The sequence below is a fragment of the Pinus tabuliformis genome, chromosome 4_1 (assembly GCF_031772625.1).
Source record: "Pinus tabuliformis cultivar Carrire ecotype Pingquan chromosome 4_1, CPIR1, whole genome shotgun sequence".
NCBI classification, from domain to species: domain Eukaryota; kingdom Viridiplantae; phylum Streptophyta; class Pinopsida; order Pinales; family Pinaceae; genus Pinus; species Pinus tabuliformis.
The window spans coordinates 124,454,532-124,469,285 of record NC_142303.1 but is presented as its reverse complement, the minus strand read 5'-3'; positions in this window follow the sequence as shown (position 1 = coordinate 124,469,285).

The window sequence follows — 14,754 nt, the reverse complement described above, 5'->3', positions numbered from 1 at the left end:
CAACACTGAGTTAACTCAGAGGGCTAAAACTCTTGGGTTAGGGCCTAACCCTAGCAGCCAAAGCTTGTCTTTATTGTACATGTATGCTTAGTGTAGATTCATGGCTTAGTTGTTAGTTTGCTTAGTAGATGCATTTCCATTACAAGTAGTGTAGATCAGATTGGTTGTGTGATAGTTTTCTCCCATTTGTGCCTTCTTTGAAGGAGCAGATTAGCAAGGAAAAAAAGAATCACCATAAGGTTTTCAGCAGGCGTCTCAGCCTCACTTCCTCCCTTTAGGACCATGACTTGAGGAAGGGACCCTTCAGCAGCCCCAAAAACACATATTTCTAGTTCTTTTATGAGCTTTGGAATTTGTTGTCTTTAATTCAGTAGTTGGTTAATGTTGCAAGGCAGATTTCATTGTCATCCTTTTCCATCTCCATTTCCGCAATAAGATCTCACTCATGCTATCATTCCCTTCAACAACTCTCTTCATGCATAAGATAGGCAATTGATTCATGCTTTTCTAGTTTATGAAAAATGTATCTTGTTGCATAGTTTTTTTTGGAAGAAACACATGTTTTATGCAGAGAAGGTACCTCAGGAGGAGAGAAAGAATTCATAACCAAAAACCACCTTCCACGTCATTCACCTTAACCATCCGTTGTTTCACCATCACACTCACTAGTTTTTCATCATTTTTCATTGAAATTTCCCTGAACACATTGAGTGAATCTAGCCATCTCTTATCTTGGATATTGACTCCTGAGTGCTCCTAAACCTTCTAACACTCCATTCCACCCATCACACACCTTTCCTAAGCTTCCCAACACCTCCAACATATCACAATTAGCTCTCGGCCATATCCTGTAGGTTAATGGTAATTCCTACAGGATCATCCTGTAGGTTTCTAGTACATCGTGTAGGTTTTCCTGAAACGGCTTGTTTTGAGGCCAAATTGATGGGAAACCTCTAGGAAGTTAGAAAAATCCTCCTAGGACCCCTCCACACCATCCAACCACTCCATAAACCTTCTAGCCATCCTCAACACCTTCCATCCACCTGTCACATCCATAGAACTATTAGTTTGCATACTTGATTTTGCCTGAGAAACCAAAAGAGTGAAAACAAATTTAGTTTAGTTTGTTTGCTTGCACATTAGTATGGTTTTATGCTTTTTACTTCTGCAACTTAGGTAGTAGCATTTGTTTATTGTTGATTTAGCAATTCCACTTAGCATAGCTTCTTAAATGGTTAACTAGGGTATGGTGTGGTTTAGCATTACGTGTTGGCCTTTTCCATTACTACAGTAGAGTAACTCTCTTAGAGTAGATTTTCCCTTCTTCCATCAAATAAGAAAGCTTCTTCTGACTCTATAGAAGTATGGCTTGGAACCCCAGTGGTCTCTCGCCAGCTGAACAATGACAATAGGCAGAACCATCACTTTTACTTGTGCATACAACATTGTCACCTCCAAGTTTGTACAAACCCTGGGTTGATAAGTAAAGCTTGTAGCCCAGGAGTTGTAGCATCCTTGCTGCAATACTGGCACTCATCACTTTTTGGCATCGTTGCTGGGGAGGTGTCTGAGTAGAATGTGATTACTGCTTTCTTTTCTTCTATTTCTTGTCTTCAATATTTTTCCATTAGTTTATTTCTACAAAAGTAATCTAGTTGTTTCCTTTCTTTCAATTTGCATTATATGCTTTCCTTTCCATTCTGCAAGTAGGATTTCAATTCAACAAGTAGCTTTTTCATTCTGTCAGTAATTTTCATTCAATCAGCAATTTCAATTCTATAAGTACTTTCCAAGTTTTAAAGAGAATACGAAACCAACCCAAAAATATTTCCTTTCATGCCTCGTAGGAATAGGGAAAACTTAGGACTTGTTTTGCCAAATACCCCCACTGTATCCAACAACCAACCTTATCTCTTCTTCAGTGGCTGTGAACTGGAGGAACCCTTAGGTGAGCAACCTAACATATTTGAAGAGCCTACAGGAGAAGAAGAAGAAGAGGAACCCATTCCTACTGAGCTAATGGCTGAAAACCGAAATGACAGGGTGAATAGAGAGATAGTTGAGGGTGCCTTCCCCATCAGGGAAACCAATTGGGACACTAAGATGAAAAATATAAGCCCCTCTGCCCTACCTCATTTCCATGGCCTGACCACAAAGGACCCCGACACTTTCCTATTTGAGTTTGCTGTTATATGCCAATCCTATGACTATACAGATGATGAGAAAAAGTTAAAACTATTTCCATCTACCCTCAAGGATGCAACATTGTGCTGGTTCATGGGTTTACCTGGAGATAGCATCGCAACTTGGGCTCAGATGCAGAAGGACTTTAACAACAGATATCAGGACTACTATCAGTCAAAGGATACTAAAGTAGAAATTTTCAGGATGACCATAGGCCATGATGAATCCTTAGAAGAATATGAAGAAAGATTCCAACTTAGTCACAAACGGGTCAGGTGCACACCTGACCCTGAGTCACTAAAGCTGGTCCTGCTTAGGGGAGTAAGAGAATATCTTCTAGATACCTCACATTTTTTAGCAGGAGGAGATATCTACCAATTACCCTATGAGGATATCAAGACTGTCTTCAGAAACCATTCTAGGGCAACTAGGAAAAAGGGTAGGGGTAGTCAACCTATGGCTAGTACAACGTCTTCCAACTCATCCATCAAGGGTGAAATTAGAAACATGCCGGAGGAATTCAAAAGTGAGATGTTGCAAACCCTTGCCTTGCAATTGGACACCATGAGCATTAAAAGGAAGCGGGAGGAAGGAGAGAGAGCCTTGGACATCTTCTCTCCTAGATGCACCAGGAGGCGTCCTAGGAATGAATGTCTGTTGAACTCTATTGAAATTTGTTCATTCTGTAAGGAAAACCACTCCACAGACAAGTGCCCATCTTTACCCGGACTCAAAGCTGTATATCAAGGAGCTAAAGGGGTCACTAAGTAGCTTTTCTACATTAACCAAAGGAGACCTCCTGTGCCTAGACCATACCAACAGGGCATGCAAGGGTCATCCCATGCATATTAAAACCCCCAACCAAACCACAACTATACCTTCTTGGTCTACACCCCCTCCTTGGTCCTATGCATCTCAGTATCATTCCCAGCAAGCCAACCAGCCATTTCAACCTTATGCTCCACCACAACCTCAGTGGAATACGCCACTCCAGGGTTGGAGGCCCCAATACAACAATGCTCCAGCTCTATTGCCTTCATCACTTGCCCAACCACATCTCCTAAACTTTGCTCCACCCAAGCAACCCTAGATGCATGCCCAGCCAAATCTGAACCCAAACAATAGGCAGGCTCAGCAAGTATACAGTGGAGAGACATCATATCCAACTTATGTTGTGGAAATCTAGGAGATTAACCTCAGATCAGGAAGAGTTATCTCAGAGAAAAAACCTCCCCCTCCACCTAGGGAGGTTGAGGAAGAAAGAGAGGAAAGCAACCTTAAAGTAAATCCACCCTTTCTTGAGAGATTAGCCCAACCACTCTAGCCTACCCTAGAAGAGACTGAACTTCTAGGAAAATTGAAAAATCTATGTGTAAAAATCCCCCTTCTCTAGGAAATAAAAGATGTTCCCATTTACAATAACTTGATTAAGGAGAAGTGCTGCAAGCATCCAGGGAGGCAAAAAAGGGATGCCCCTACCATTAATGTCATTAGGCAGCTGTCTGACTTAATGCTAGGGCAGGTAATATGTCCAAAATATTTGGACCCTGGAAGCCCTATAGTAGATGTGCACATCAATGAAACCATTGTCCCACACACTTTGATCAATCTTGGGGCTGCCATTAATTTTATGACCAAGGACACCATGCTCAAGCTCAACCTCCAAGGTTCATTGAGGAAGACCACAACAGTTCTTAAACTTGCAGATCATTCCACAGTAACCCCCGAGGGAATTGTGGAGGATGTGATGGTCTCCATTGACTCCTGGGAGTACCCTGCAGATTTCCTAGTTCTCCAGCCTAAGGCTAAGCTTACTGGTTATCCTCTCATCCTTGGGAGGCCATGGTTGGCCATTGCCGATGCTTACATTAGCTGTAGAACTGGGAATATGACCATCAAGAATGGGCATATGTCCAAGTAGTTAGTCCTATACCCTCCTACTCAACCTTCTCTAGAGCATGATTTACCTTTATGGTTGGAGGAGGAGGAAGAAGATGAAGTTTATTTCGCCCAACTTTATGCTTTGGAAGCAACCATGGGAGGAGGATAGCAAGATGAGGGTGACTTGATTGAACACCTGCTCCAAAGTCTAACTCCTGGTTCATTACCTTTATAAGAATCAGTAAAGGAAACCTAGAACAATCATCCAATTGCCTTATGCTTGGTCAATTCCAACCAACTTTGTGTCAAAACCATAGAATTCGGCCCAGAGAGAACCTTGAAAATCAATCCATCTCTTTCTGTGCTCGAAGAGGAGAAGCTATGAAACATGTTAAAGGAAAATCTAGAAGCCTTCGCCTGGAGTTACAAGGAAATGAAGGGAGTACACCCCTCAGTGTGTACTCACCACATATACATCAAAGAAGGTTGCAAGCCAGTCTGGCAACGACAAAGGAGGATGAATTCAGCTCTTAAAGAGATAATCAAAGAAGAACTGCAAAAACTGCTAGATGCAGGATTCATTTACCCTATCTCCGATAGTGAGGGGGTCTCTCCTCTGGTGTTAGTTCCCAAGAAAAATGGTAAGTGGAGGATTTGTGTCGATTACAGGGAGACAAGCAAAGCCACAAAGAAGGATCATTATCCTCTACCCTTCATTGACCAAGTGTTAGATGGCCTGGCAGGAAAAATGTTTTTCTCTTACCTAGATGGATTCAGTGGGTACAACCAAATCCAAATCTGCCCAAAAGACCAGGATAAGACCACATTCACCGATCCTTGGGGTACTTTTGCCTATAGGGTCCTTCCTTTTGGCCTATGCAATGCATCTACCACTTTCTCGACAGAAGTCTTGATTATTTTTGCTGAATTAGTCCATGATGCGGTGGATATTTTTATGGATGATTTTACACCTTATGGATATGATTTTCAAGAAGCCCTGTCTAACCTAGGCAATGTACTGCAAAAATGCATTGAAATGAACCTGTCTCTCTGTCCTGAAAAATGTGAATTCTTAATGACTGCGGGGACCGTGCTAGGTCATTCAATATCTCAATAAGGACTGCAAGTGGACCCAAACAAAATAGCCATCATCCAAAGGGTCCCACCTCCTCAAAAGCAGAGAGACATGAGAAGTTTCCTAGGGTTAGCTATATACTACCAAAGGTTCATAAAGGACTTCAACAAGTTGGCCTCTCCTTTATTTGGTTTGTTGGCCAAAGATTTTGAGTTTATATGGTCAAAAAGTTGTCAAGAGACCTTAGACATTCTAAAGGATAAGTTAACCACTGCACCAATTCTCCAAGGCCCAAACTGGGCCCTCCCCTTTCATATTCATGCTGATGCCTCACACAAAGCCATAGGAGTAGCCCTAGGTTAGATATATGAGAAACTGCCTTATGCTATCTATTTTATTAGTAAGAACTTATCAAAGGCTAAACTAAATTATACAGTGACCAAAAAGGAACTCCTGGCTATTGTGCATTCATTAAACAAATTCAGGCATTACATTACAGGCTATCAAACATTTGTGCATACTGACCATGCTGCAATCAAATATTTAATGAACAAACCAGATGTGAATGCTCGAATTATAAGATGGTTACTTTTATTACAACAGTTTGATCTAACCATTGTTGATAAGCCTGGTAAGGAAAATATTGTTGTATACTTTTTATCTAGGGTAAATTTGCCTACAGGTGAAGAAGGAATGGTGGATGACCAATTATCGGACGAGCACTTGTTTTCTATTTCAGTTATTTCTCCATGGTTTTCTGATATAGCAAACTATTTGGTATTAGCACAGTTCCCACCAAACTTGTCCTCCAAAGAAAAGAGAAAGATAATCAGGAAAAGCGCCCCCTTCACTTGGATTGGGGGCAATCTTTTCAAACTTGTCCCAGATCAAATCTTGAGAAGGTGTGTCAGGGAAGAGGAAGTATTTGACATCCTTCTGACCTGTCATGATGGGCCTTGTGTAGGTAACTTTGCAGCAAAGAGGACAACATTCAAAGTGTTACAAGCAGGCTATTATGGGCCCACTCTTCCTCAGGATGTGAGAAAATACACTAGTGAGTGTTATTGGTGCCAGAGGATGGGAAGGCCTACTCCAAGAGATGAAATGCCTCTGCAACCTCAAGTGAATTTCGAGCCATTTAACAAGTGGGGCATGGACTTCATTGGGCCTATTGACCCTTCTTCAAAGCAAAAATAGTACATTATTGTATGCACTGATTATTTGAATAAGTGGGTTGAAACCAAGGCAATTAAGGCAACAACAAAAGAGAAGGTGGCTGAGTTCCTAAGGGAGAATGTATTCTACAAATTTGGGTACCATAGAGAGCTGGTCACAAACCAAGGTAGCCAGTTTATGTCCAACATGATCGAAGACTTACTCAACCATCACAAGATCAAGCATAGGACCTCCACTCCCTATCATCCACAAGATAATGGGAAAGTGGAGGTGACCAACAGAGCACTGGAGGGCATCTTAACCAAGGTGGTGAGCAGCAGTAGGAAGGATTGGGCAGAAAGGCTAGTTGAGGCCACTTGGGCCTATAATACCACATGGAAGACCACCACTGGATTCACACCCTATGAGTTGGTCTATGGGAAAAATGCCCTGCTGTCCATTGAATTTGATTATAACACATTAAGTATGGCAGGTGAACTAGATTTGGATCTCAGCAGTGCACAGAAAGAGAGACTGTTCCAATTGAATGGTTTGGATGAATTCAGAATGCAAGACCTCCTACATACAGAGGTAGTTCAACTTCAGAGGAAGATCTGGCATGATAAAAATATTAAGGAGAATCAATTTTAGGAAGGCGATTGGGAATTTTTATATGATTCTAGGTATAAGGACTTCAAGGACAAGTTAAGGACAAGATGGCAAAGACCTTATGTTGTGGAGAGATGCCATGATAATGGTTCAGTGAAAATCAGAACCATAGAGGAAGAAGCCATTCCTTTGCTTGTTAATATACACCGATTGAAAATGTATAAGAGACCTTTATCAAAACAAGAGTTCATTGATGATATCAATAAAACAATGATGATAGTGGAGCAAGTTCCAGCTCCTCCCTCATCAAATCATTGAGGAAAAATAAAAAGGAATAAGGAATTAGGTGAAAACCTACATGAGGCACCTGAGTCCCATCCTTGGGTTGAAAACCTCTTGAGGCGGTGTAGGTTTTAACCCCGTATAGAAATTACCTGCATACGTATTCTAAAACATAGAAAATAAACAATGTGAGAGCATAACACATAAAACACATATACACAAAGATTTTCCCCTGAATCCCAAAACCGATACTACTAGCTTGATTTTTAATTATGTTCCTCTCAATGTTACAATACATATTTATACATGCTGAAGCATCCAATACCATGGACCGAAAATCATCATGTCTAAAACCATGGACTAAAAACCATCACATCCAAAATCATGTGCGAAAACCATACACAAAACCATAGGTAGGTCCACCCAACCTAATGTAGGGTCCAAAAAAATTTTCCCTGGGGCGCTGCCCTAGACCCTGTAGAGGGGGGCTACTTGCCCCCTTCAAACCCCCTAGACATGGGGGGCTTCCACCCCCCTTGTGACCCCCCCACTTCACAATCGGCACAATGAAGGGGGGGCTCCGCCCCCCCTCTAACGCCCTGGTTAACTACGTGGACTAGTCGTGGAAAGAATATAACACAACCCAACATTCTCCCACTTGTTGTTTTCTTTCCACAGGGGGCCGTAGGAGAGCTTAGTCATTTATCCAACCCCCTGCAATGCCCATTGTTTCTCTACACCAAGAAAACTTCTCAGAGCTCACAGATTTTGTCAATGCATCTGCAATATTCTTCAAAGTGTCCACCTTTACTAGCAACACCCTTTTGTCTTCTATCATATCCCTCACAAAGTGATACTGAACATCAATGTGCTTTGTCTTTGAATGGTAAGCAAGGTTCTTTGCCAAGAAAATTGCACTTTGGCTGTCACAGTCTATCCTTACCTGTACTAACGCCATACATGAACACAATCTTTGCAACCAAACTGCTTCCTTACTTGCATGAGTGGCTGCCATGTATTATGCCTCTATAGTTGATAGTGCCACTACAGATTGTTTCTTACTCATCCAACTGACTGTACCTCCAAATAGGTTAAACACATACCCACTTGTAGATCTTCTCTGATCCAGATCTCCAACACAGTCTACATCAACAAAGCCACAAATATCCAAAGCTCTGTCCAATCCTGGTCTTCCTTGGTAGTATAAACCATAATCACTAGTGCCACACAAATACCTGAAAACCCGCTTCACTGTTGTCCAATGCTCCTTCCCTAGTTTTGACATAAACCTGCTCAATACTCCCACTTCATGTGCAATGTCTAGTCTAGTACAAACCATCACATACATCAGGTTACCGATTGCACTTGCATATGGAACATGGGACATATCCTCTTCCTCTTCTTGTGTCTTGGGACACTATTCAACAGATAACTTTACACCTACAGGAATAGAAACCTTCACCGGTTTACTATCTTGCATATTAAACCTCTACAGTATTGTCTCGAAATACTTCCTTTTGTTTAACCAGAGCTTCCTCTTCGCCTGATCTCTTTTAATTTACATGCCCAAAATATAGTTTGCAGCACCAAGATATTTCATGTCGAATTTGGAGGACAATTGGGTCTTCAAATCCTAGATAATTTCTTTTTCATTTCCAACCAACAACATATCATCCACATACAAGACCAGATAAATAACACGGTCACCAATTAATTTAGAATACACACATTGATCTACTTTGCTTCTGGTGAAGCCAAGTCCCCGTATAAATGTATCAAATTTCTAATACCACATACTTGGTGATTTTTTTAACCCATACAAAGACTTCTTTAACTTGCATACCAGTTCTTTCTTAGCCTTCACCACAAATCCTTTAGGTTGCTTCATGTAGATCTCCTCTTCTAGATCCTCGTGAATAAATGATGTCTTCACATCCATCTGTTCTACCTCAAAATCAAAAGTAGCAGCAACAGATAAAAGTAATCTAATAGAAGCTACCTTGGTAACAGGAGAAAAAATATCACCAAAATCAATTCCCGCACCTGGGAATAACCTTTTGCTACCAACTAAGATTTGTATTTCTCCATATTTCCTTCTACATTTGTCTTCTTCTTGAACACCCATTTGCTACCAATGGGTTTCCTTCTAGCCGGAAACTCCACCAAATCCCAAGCCTCATTTTTGTGCAAAGATGCCATTTCATCAACCATGGCCTCTTTCCATAGTTTGCCATCCTCTGAATCTACTGCTTCCTTCACAGTTCTGGGATCATCATCAGTAACAAATAAAGAAAAAATTAAATAGAAAGAAAATGGACTATACCTTTCTGGCTGCCTTCTTTTTCGAACTGATCTTCTCACACTTGGAGTTTGTGGCTCTTCGTCTTCTGATTCCTCCTCTACTTAGAGTCTGATTCTTCCTCCTTAAGCTCAAACTATATCTTCTCAGGTTCCTTTGGTTGGACTTCATTTTTAATAACATCTTTCACCTATTTGAACACCACATCTTGGCTGTACACAACATTCCTTGTTACTGGGTTCCAAAGCTTATAACCCTTTAAACCATCCTTATACCCAATAAAGATGCACTTTTCAGATTTACTATCCAACTTGGTTCTTTTCTCCTTTGGAGCATGTACATATGCATCACATCCAAATACCCTTAGATGTGAAAGAGAGGGTTTCTTACCAGTCCATACTTCTTGTGGAGTCTTATCCTCCAACGTTGATGAAGGTGATCTATTGACCAGGTAACATGTTGTCTCTGCCGCCTCTACCCAGAATTCCTGTCCTAACTCGACACCACTGAGCATGCTTCTTGCCCTTTCCGTCAACATCTTGTTCATTCTTTCTAGAACTCCATTTTGCTTAGGTGTGTATGGAGTAGACTTCTATCGTGCTATACCACACTTCTTACAGAATTCTTCAAATTCCTTGCTGCAAAACTCTCCATGATTAACTATCCTCAACACCTTTATCTTCTTTTCTGTCTGGTTTTCCACCAGAGCCTTAAATTCTTTAAACCTGTCAAAGACTTCAGATTTATTCTTGAGGAAATATATCCATGTATTCCTTGAGAAGTCATCTATGAATGATACATAGTACACACAATTACTTAGTGATGGAACCATCATAGGTCTAAACACATCACTGTGCACAAGCTCTAATATTTGTTTCACCCTCTTATAACCAGAGGGGAAACTCACCAGATTCTGCGTCCCATATACACAATTTTCATAGAAATCAAAATCCAGAGAGCTATTACTCATAACTTCTACCATACCTTTACCATGAAGTATTCGAAGGCCCTTCTCTCCAATATGTCCAAGCCTTTGATGCCACAACATGGTCTTCTCTCCAGAGACCACTAGATTTTCTACTCCACTTTCAAGAACCATAGAACTGTTGCACCCATCAACAAAATTGCTACCTTATAGCTTGTACAGAGTTCCAATCCAAACTCCACACACCAAGACCAGTTCTCCCTGAACCATCTTGTAGGTATCCTTCTCGAACACTATTTTTACACTTGCATCATCTAGCTAGATTATAGAAATCAGATTTCTGGTCAATGCAGGAATATGCAAAACACCCAGAAGTGTTCTAACCCTTCCACCTTGCAACTTCAAATTTACTTTTCCATGACCAACGATTTTAGCCTTCCTATCATCCCTTAAGAAGACATCACCACCATTGTATTTATCATACTCGCAGAACCACTCTCTATGGGCAGTGAAGTGAAAGGATGCACCTAAGTCAATCAACCATGCCTCATGATCTACATGTGTACTTAAAGAAGCCAAGTACACATCCCCACCTTCATCTGAGGTGGGTTTTGCCTTTGTAGAAGGAGCATCATCAGATCCATTTCCTTTGTCAGGAGCTTTAGATTTACAGTCCCTTTTGTAGTGCCCTTCCTTTCCACATTTCTAGTAAACCACCTTTACAGGTTTTCCTGGAGATTTAGATCTCCCACTCGATGACTTATTTTTGTTTCTATTCTGGGACCATCCTTGTATAGACAAGGAATTAGTATTCCGGCTCTCCATATTTTTCCGTCACATCTCCTCTGTCAGCAAGGATGAGACTATTTCATCAAACTGCAAGGTAGTTTCATTGCTACCTATTGCAATAACCAGACTATCCCACAAATATGGTAGAGAACACAACAAACTGATGCACTTATCTTCATCTAAAATTTTAATATCAACAGATAATAACTGATTTACCACAGTATTAAATGTGTTCAGATGCTCTGTCACTGAGTCTCCATCTTTCATCGTTAGGTTATACAACTTTTTCCGTAGGAATGGTTTATTCACCAGAGACTTAGATTGGTACAAATTCCCTAACTTGTCCCACAAACCCTTCACTGTAGCTTCCCTGATACATTCAACAATACTAAATCTGAGACACACAATCGTATTGTGCTCTTTGCCTTCCAATCCAACTTCTTCCATTCTTTATCGGACACTCCCATTGGTTTAGTACCTGGATCTACCATGATCCACTGATCTTTATCCACTAACAGATCATCCATCTTGAGTTTCCATAACTCAAAAATCTGACCATATCTTTCTACTGCTCGCCATCTTCTTTCACCACCAGAATCGATCCCGCAGATCTCCCACCGAACAGGGTCTACCACAGGCCCGAGTGAAAACCTCAATAACAAATGTGTCCCCTTGAAGCCAAAACAACTCTACTACCAAATGTAGATTTTAACCCCGTACAGAAATTACCCGCATATGAATTCTAAAACATAGAAAATAAAAAATGTGAGAGCATAACACATAAAACACATATACATAGAGATTTTCCCCTGGATCCCAAAACCAGGACTACCAACTTGATTTTTCATTATGTTCCTTTTAATGTTACAATACATATTTATACATGCCAAAGCATCCAATACCATGGACCAAAAACCATCGCATCCAAAACCATGGACTGAAAACCATCGCATCCAAAACCATGTGCGAAAACCATGCACAAAACCATAGGTAGGTTTGCCGAACCTAATATAGGGTCTCTTGGACCCCATAGAGGAGGGCTACCTGCCCCCCTCAAACCCTTGGACATGGGGGACTTTCGCCCCCCTATGACCCCCACCCCAGCTACGCAATCGACACAATGAAGGGGGGGGCTCCGCCCCCCCTCTAACCCTCCGGTAAATTATGTGGGCTAGTCGTGGAAAAAGATATAACACAATCCAAAAGGCACCCCAGTGATGACAAAAAAAAAGAAGAAAAAGAGAATAAGAAGATCCCTGGGTGAAAACCTTCCTTGAGACGCCCAGGGAAAACAGCTAGGGTGAAAACCTCTCTGAGACAACCTAGTTGTTTTTAAAAATAAATAAATAAATAAATAATTTTATTTTCTTCATGAAAATTCCATTTGTAGGTGGGCGAGAAGGACAGTTAAGGAGAAAAAGAGGATCCCAAGGAGACCCCTGCCACTCACATATTCATTTTTTCACTCCTTACCATGCATCCCTACATCATTTTTGTCATTTTTCCACTCCATTTCTTCGATTTATACAAAGACTGTGTTTTCTACAGGATCCCCTATATTCCTACAGGATCCCCTAAAACCCTATAGGATGATCCTATAGGAATTACGGTGACCCAAAAATCCTATAGGAATCAATCCAAAGGCAAATGGTGGACTTGTTAGGTCCCTAAAATCCACCCTCTCCATGATCTAGCACCTCACCTCATCCATCATCATCATCCCTGCACTCATCATTAAAAAAAATATCAGTTTCAACAGTTTTTTTCAGTCTTCAAAGAAAAAAGGAAACAAAGAGGAGTAAAGAGCATCACCTAAGTATCCTTTACTCTCGACACTCCCACTATTTCTTTCCATCCATGTCACCATCCTCACATCCCCAATAAGCAAAATGATTAAAGAATTTTGAGGGAGAAGCAACTACAGGACATTCTGTAGGAAATCCTGTAGCAGCCTATCCCACAAAATGCCAATCACACCAGCAACAAGTATCCACCAGGATGATCCAGGAGCTTCAAAGTAGCAGCATTAGATCTTCAACCATAGATACCTGCAAAAATAGAGAAACCATTAGCAGACAACAAGAGGAGGAAGAAGAATGGAATGCAACAAATATATACAGCAACACCTCTAGTCTTTGACAAATGCAGCATAGCATTGAAACCACGGGTAAGTATCCCGCTCGCTCTCTTACTTGCATCATGTAGTAAAATTGTAAGGGCTACGAGATAGTTGGTTTATAAGGGAAAAGGTGGCCAGTTAACTTGGCCACCTTCATTCAGTCAGCACATGCACAACCGAGTGTCCTCTCACACGTGCCTGCAGTCAAATCAAAGACAGGGAAGGAGTAGGACAAAAAGAGTTTAAACTACGGATCTACGAGGTGGGAGCTAATTACGAGGAGTGGGAAATGATGAGGTGGTAGTGGGGACCAACGGTCCAAAAATGGCAATGTACCTTTTCTTCTAGGACACCACCTCATCCTGAATCACCATAAGAGGAAATAAATCATCGTTCTCATGCATTCATGCATTTCACCTACTTGAAACTCCCTCACTCAAGTCACTCTCATAACCCAGGCTACCCACAGGAAGAAAAGATCCACCATTCACTGCACATGAATTCCTACATGAGCATGCACAGGAATTCCTATAGGATATAATCTATAGGATACACAGAGACTGTCGACAAGATTGCCAGAGAAGAGTTCAGAAGGGATATCACGGGAGTTGGCCACTGCAACCAGTCTAAAGAGGTAGGCTCTAAGATTACATTCCCATTGCAAGTAAATGAACCAAGGATACTCTAAATTTGAGTGAATTTAGAAACTGTGTAAAGGGAATTAAATACACAGTCATCTCTGTTTTCTCCTGCATTTGAAAAGTTGTTTCAACCCTTTCATTTTCTCCTCAAGCTTCACCAGAAAGATGATAGGAGGGTTTTGGTGAGCCCTAGTGTTGTAGCAATAATGCTACAACTCTTGGAGCTTCCTTCTCTAATTTTATCAACCCGGTAGTTCGTAACAAACTTGGAAGCGACGGTGCTGTATGCACAAGTACTAGCTCTTGTCGCAGCTGTCACTTGGTCAGCTGGCACAAGTCCGCTAGGGCTCAAGCCAACTTCTATATGTTCTCAGAAGAAGCTTTTTAAGTGATGAACGAAAGCTATCTCAAAGGAAATTAACCTACTTTGCAAGAATGAACTGAAAGCCAACAAAACATGGAAACCCTAGTAAACCCTAATTCTACCAGCTTAATCCTTATGATGCAGTGGTGGGAATGCAACTTCTAAAAGTGATGCCATTACTTCTATTGAGATGAGATGCATGTGTCTAAACTACTTTCATCTGAAGAGAACATGTTTTTGTATTTTTGCTCAAGTTGTTGGAGTTCTTATGACTGTGCTTCTTACTGGGTCTTGACTGTGCAGGGGTAGATCAAGGGGAGGAAGGCTTGGAAAAGGTGTCTAGTCAATTTAACGTCTTAAATTGCTCTACATAAATTATCAATCCGGGTATCGTAAACTGATGAAGTGTGGTGCACCATATGTGCTTAGTT